General features: G+C 42.4%; 1 non-coding gene across 1 annotated transcript; it reads left to right on the forward strand.

The window, feature by feature from the left end:
• The first annotated feature begins 349 nt into the window (after positions 1–349).
• Positions 350–452, forward strand: LOC117088919. Its single transcript, XR_004439428.1, has one exon. It is a non-coding gene; the product is annotated as a small nucleolar RNA U13 (small nucleolar RNA).
• Positions 453–6761: the final 6309 nt, after the last annotated feature.

Consider the following 6761-nt stretch of genomic DNA (forward strand, 5'->3'; position numbering starts at 1 on the left):
AACCTAAACAAAGCCTACCAGTTTGTGGACACAGGTGAGAATTCAGGGATGTCACTGTAGCTAACCCTGCAGAGGAGAGTAATGGAGAAGAGAGCTTCACAGGGAAGAGAGCTGCACAGAGAGACCTGCACAGAAGGAGAGCCTGGAGATGGAAAGGGGGTTCCCCTACTCTTCACCTGAGTACTGGTCAGGGCGTGGATGTGAAGAAGCTGTACCAGGAGTGAGCGGGTGGAATCATCTCTGAGATAGGGGGCAGGGGACTCTGATGTCCCCATAGCCAGAGTGGAGAAATCTTGTAATACATGGGGCACTATGTGCCCTCAAAAGGAAAAATAGTACCCTAGACCAGATTCTTTTGTGCTTCATAAGTGTGATGATTGGGTTTTTTGCTCATGTGTGAGATGTGCCTCCCTCAAACCTTATTATGACATCGGCATATCACCCATCTGACGTGGAAAAAAAAAAAAAGAAAAACTTCCCTGCACCAAAGGCTGCTCTGGTTCCATTTAACCATGCTTGAAAGCAAACTTCAAAAAGATTAACTGTTTCCAAGCAACTTAACTGTGTCCCAGAACAAAGACCAAGAATATTTAAAAGAATACCAAAATATCTGACATCCAACAAGATAAAAATTACGTCTGGCCATCCACTCAAAAATTACCGGACATGCAACGTAGCAGGGAAGCATAATGGATAATGAGCGGGAGGGAAACTGATCAACATAAATAGACCCAGAAATAACATAGATGCAGGGGTTAGTAGACAAGGACATCAAAAACAGTTATAACTACATTCCATATGTTCAAGAAGGTGGAGAAAAATGTGAGCATATTAAGGATATAAAAAGATATTTTAAAAGAGCCTTAAAGTTGGGAGAGGAGCACCTCAAAGCTTGAGGTATCTCTGACATGTTAAAAGAAAGTAGCAACATCCACTTTCCTTATCTAGTGTGGTCATACCAGGCACTTTCCAAACAAGTAGACTTTTGAGAATGAAAGGGGTGCTATTAATAGTGAACTTGGGACCATCAGCATAAACAGAGACTGCCCCGGGTTGACCATGACATATGATGGGGCCAGCATTTCCTCCCAGCTTAGCAATATTTAACAGTGTGTAGGACATGACCATCAACAGCAGCTGACATTACGAAGTTTCAGTCCTTAAAGGGATGGCCTCAGCCTCTGAGAACTCTCAGCCATGCCTACTAATGCACACCACGTATCTCTCCAAAATAAGTTTGTCCTTTGCAGTCCTCTCCACTTGTTACATGGCTGACTTTGACCTCTCTCTACTGTCTTGTGCCTGACACTTCCACTGAGAGTCTCAGGCTCAGACTTCACAATCATTGTACAAGTCAAACTTAGCTGACTCTAGTCTCGACCCCACAGGACCATGGTGCCTACCACTCAACAGTGGCTAAAATGAAAGAGTTGTGAAAGAGTTAATGAGCTACTGCTCCTTAGTAAGGAACTTATAGTAAAGCTACCGCTACCCTCCTGGCTTTGCACAACAGCCCACCAGTTATACCAAACCGAAGTTTGCCTAAGTATTGGCAAATGCCCTTTCAAATGGGATCTGTATGGACTCTGAATTATTTGTCCAAGTGAGTAAAAATATTCAGGGTGCCAAAGAGAAAGACGATCTCTTGCAAGTAAGCAACAAGTCTCACGAAATCTTCAAGTCCCGATCCAGTGAGAAGAAATTTCCGTCCAATGAGAGTGAAAAGACAGTGGGCGTGTTGGGGACTGAAGTGCCTCCTTTTATTTCCACAAGTCTCTGCCCCTGTGGATAATGCAACGATCACAGATCCTGACTTCATGTTATGACCTGATTGAAACCCAGACCCAAACCTGTCCTAGAGCATGTGATAAACCAGATGCCTGGAGCTCAGTTGTCACCACCTTCTCAAACACAGGCATCTTAATTAAAAAATTATAAGCTATGCTTTTTGCCAAGGATTCAGATAAAACATCAAAAGTGGGGAAAAGATATCTTCCTTTCAGTTAAAGGGCAGGTCCAAGATTGGGGGATAAGAGTGGAAAATCAGGTAGAGGAGAATCCAGAGACAGACCAAAGCTGAAGCTCATCCCCAGTGAGGGGACCTTTCCCATTTTGGAGAGAGATTGTGCTGTGCTGATGACCATGTGCATAAACAAGCCTCTTCTCTCCACTCCTCAACCTTGTCTTTAAAAACAGGCCTGTCCCAGCATGTGGGGAAAACATACAAAGCATGTTGAGCTCAGATATGAATCTGAATGCTGTGGAAAACAGCCAAAAAAGTGGCATCTTCTCCACCACTGACAATCCCTTGCAGCCCTCTCCTCCTTGCGGGTAAATGAGAGCTGGAACTCAGCCTTGGCTCACAGCAGAAAACAATTCTAACCCAGGGCGCATCCACATTCGTGGGGAAATGTTCAAGTGCTTGATCATAGATGCAGGAAGGAAAGTCTGATTTGTTGGCATCAGACTTAGTCTTTGGATGGGAAAACTAATAGACACCGACCTTGAAGACAAGAGACAAACATTTCTTCTCCAGAAATACACTGACAGTGACTTTATAGTCTTCAAACATTCGGGCCTTTAAAATAAACAGACTTTGTAAAATATCTAATTAACAGCTAAAGGTTGTAAGTGAAGGCTGGAATATTGAGAAGACAAATAATTGGATTTCATTTATCTTCAATGCTCTAAATTTTTGCTTCTTCCACCTTTGCCTATAGGATGAACACATCCTGGGAACTTAGGCTAACCCAAGCAGAATCAGGGGCAACACAACTGGCAGACGAAGTTGAATAATGACTCTCACCCAAACCTCCCTTCACTTTGGTGCCCAGAATTTGGTCTTGTAAAAGATTCAGACATCCATGCTTCTCCAGTTAGAATAGGCTTTACTTCTATAGATATGCACAGGTAAACCAGGAGATTCGAATCTACACAATATACCTAGAACATCTTTTTACAGCAAGTTTCACTTGAAGATTTAGGGGAAGGGATGTTAAGAAATGTTCTTTCACTTTAAGAGCAAGTCCAATGTTTTTAATATTAAAGTATGGATGACTTACAGGACTATGCCTAATGTGCAGGAAATTTGAATATAAAACACAAGACTTCTTGGTATTTTACTTTATGACGAGCTTTTGGGGTCCTCATCTGTAATCCTTCTGCAATACCAGCACAGCCTTTCCATTTCAGTCTAGAAGTCCAGTCCACGACGTCCTAGGTAGACGGTGAAGCTCTGAAGAACATGCACCTTGTCCTTGCTCCTGGTTCATTTGTCCATTGCTTGTCATAATTCTCAGAGACACCGGAGAGAACCAAGCATCACCAACAGTGACTGATGTGGTTTGGTTGTGTCCACACCCAAATCTCATCTTGAATTGTAATCCCCATGATCCCCACAAGTCGTAGGAGAGACCTGGTGGGAGGTAATTGAATCACGGGGGGTGGGTGGTTCCCCTATGCTGTTCTCGTGGTAGTGACTGAGAGTTCTCACGAGATCTGATGGTTTTATAAGCGTCTGTCATTTCCCCTGCTGGCACTCTTTCTCTCTCCTGCTGCCCTATGAAGAGGTGCCTTCTATTATGATTGTAAGTTTCCTGAGGCTTCCCTACCCAGGCAGAACTGTGAGTCAATTAACCTCTTTTCTTTTTAAATTACCAGACTTGGGTATTTCTTCATAGCAACATGAGAACATATGAATACAACGATCAGTTATGGATGAGAAGTGCCCAACTGCACAATCTTATCGATTTCATACCACCAGGTCTCACAGAAATGGTATGGCGATTTCTCAAGATCCAATCAGAAAAATCATGACTCCATGAGGAGCCAGGCACAGTGACTCCCACCTGCAATCCCAGCTACTCAGGAGGCTGAGCCAGGTGAAGCACTTGATCCCTAGGATTTGAGGCTGCAATGAGCTATCATACCACCACACTCCAACCTGGAAGATAGAGGGAGACTCCTATGACCACACCACTGCACTGTCCAACCTGGGTGACAGAGGGAGACTCCTAAGACCATACCACTGCACTCCAACCTGAGTGACAGAGGGAGACTGCACTCCAACCTGGGTGATAGAGGGAGACTCGTATGACCACACCACCGCACTCCAACCTGGGTGATAGAGGGAGACTCTGTCTCTTAAAAAATATATATCCATGAGGGTAGAGGTCTTTATTTTGTTCATAAACTTATCCACCAAGCACGTAGAACTGTCAGGCTCATAGTACGTGCTCTGTAAACATATGTCGAAAATTAATTCTATATGCTACTTCCGCAAACATTATTTTCTAATTATCTTCCTGAGTGGCTAGTTAGATGAAAATCAGTTGTCTCTTGTACCATTCTACATTCAGAAGGAATGAAAGGTATGCTATAAGGAATGGGGAGTGTGAGTATCTAATTTGAAGGAAAAAAGTAACCAAGGTTTTCAGTGTTTGTGGATGGATAGATAGACATCCTGTCCCTCTTTGAGTCATTGGGAATTTGACATTGTTTCCCAGAGCCAATAACTTCTTGTCCTGTTGGGAAGCCTCTGCCTTGCTTTGTCAGCCACGTAGCAACCTCCTGTGCTCAGCAGCCAAGCTCCCTTTCATCCACTCCTGATGAGGTCGTTTCGTGCCTGGCTGAACCAGGGGCTTAGTTGAAAGTGAGCTGGCCAAGATTCAATCAGGATAAGACCGAAGCTGCATGCTCGAACTGGGGAAATGCTTCAGGAGTCACAGGAGCGAGCTCTTCCCTGTGCGGATGGGATGCATTTAACCCTTGCCATTGACAGTGACAGCTTTAGGTCAGGATGGAAGCAAGGTTTGAGGACACAACTGTGGGCTGGAAACCAGAACACCGGGGTGCCGGTGCTGACTTCCACCATAAACACCTGGGGCTGTTAGGAGGATCAAAGCTTTAGGCAGGAGGCAGGCGAGGGGATTCTGAGGGAAGTTTTATTTTCCTCCTGTGGAAAATGATGGGGTTGGAATTGATCATCTCCAAAGTCCTCTCAGCTCGAATTCAGTGTTGTTCCAGGCATCTCTGAGGATTTCTGACATAGCCTGAGTACCATCTATGCTGGTGTAGAGGTCGCTACTTTGTCTTCCAAATGCTGGCTGAGATGACTCTCAGGTGGATTAACCAAAACCACAACTGGGAAGAAGCTGAGGCTGAGTGCTGATGGCAGACGCCAAGAAAGCGCGACACAACCTGTCCGCAACACTGTTGAAGATGCTGAGCCCGGCCATGTCTGCCAGTGTCCAGAGACGTTGAGAGGGCCTGGGTGCCAGGCTGCCATCTAGGGCTGGGGAGGAGCCTACACAGGACGGTGCATCTGCAAGGAATGAGAAGTCAGAAGACTCTCCAAAGACACCTCGAAGGATTCTGGTCAGCTAACCAACCACCAGGTGGTTTGTTTATGGGGCAGGAGAGTGTAAGTGGACGAGGCAAGGCCTTGGGAGAAATCCACTCTGAAGTGAGCCTGGATTTTAGACCATCTGGAAGAGCAGCTAAGAGCACTCTGATGAAAGAAGAAGGAGAAGGCATACCCCTCAGACACCAGCACATGTTAGAAAGGTGCAGAGGTCAGGATGGTGTGATCCTGGAGTAAGAATAAATAATAAATCAATTGAACAGAATAAAGTAGAAGATCAGACCCAAATACATAGAAATATGTATTTCTATACATATTTCTCTACACGTTTCTATACAAATGTATACATTTCTAAACAAATGTATTTCTATACAAACGATAGCTACACATATAATAAAAGTTTGATTTGAACATTAGAAAGGAAAATAGATTCTTTAGTATAGGGCTCTATTTGTGACTCACATCATATACCAAAATAAATTTCAAATAGATCACAGAGTGGCATACTGAAAATTACCAATAAAAGAATTTGAAAGCAGTATAACTAAATACTCACCCAATCCCTGTCAAGGGAGAGTGTCTCTAAGCATGTGCACAAAAGAAGATATAATAAAGGAAAGGACACTACGTAGAACTGTAAGAAAATTAGAAATTCTCTCTATAAAAAGGAGCACTAACTAAATTAAAAGATGAACAATAAACCAGGAGGAAAGAAGTTAAAGCAATTTGACAGGCAAGTGATTAAAATTCTACATAAGGGGTTCCTAACAAGTCGGCCTGCCCCTCACTAGCTGTGTGACTTTGGGAGGGTCATTTAATTTCACAAACTTCTATTATTTTAATGGGGATAATAATCAAATATATTTCAGAGGATTGCAAGGATTATAAAAAAATACATGAAAACTAGCACAGTAAAGGCTTACTAAATGTTGGCTGCCATTATTATCGAAAGTATTATTATATCATTATTCATTAGTATAATAAAATAATGCATAATGATATTTATATTTCTATATAATAAATAAATTATTATTATTAAATACCACAAGAGAATTAGAAACAAAAACTTGGAGAGACAATTCAAACCAGAAGAATACAAATGGCAAATAAATGAAATGGGATCTGCTCATCACCTATCAAAACAGGTGTATTTTTAAAACAATAATATTTTTAAATGATAACATATGGAGTATAGGGAAAATTCTCATACCTTATTGGTGTAACTACACTTCAGTATAATCTTCCTGGAGGGCAGTTGGTATAAAACAATGTTTATATCATTTGACCTAATGGTTCTACTTCTTTACGTAAGGAAACAATCAGATATACACCAAATAAAAAAGTCTATCAAGATTATTCATTATAATAGCAAATACCAGAAGCAAGGCTCAACAAACGA

Source organism: Trachypithecus francoisi, unplaced genomic scaffold (assembly GCF_009764315.1).
Source record: "Trachypithecus francoisi isolate TF-2019V2 unplaced genomic scaffold, Tfra_2.0 Lachesis_group10, whole genome shotgun sequence".
Lineage (NCBI taxonomy): Eukaryota > Metazoa > Chordata > Mammalia > Primates > Cercopithecidae > Trachypithecus > Trachypithecus francoisi.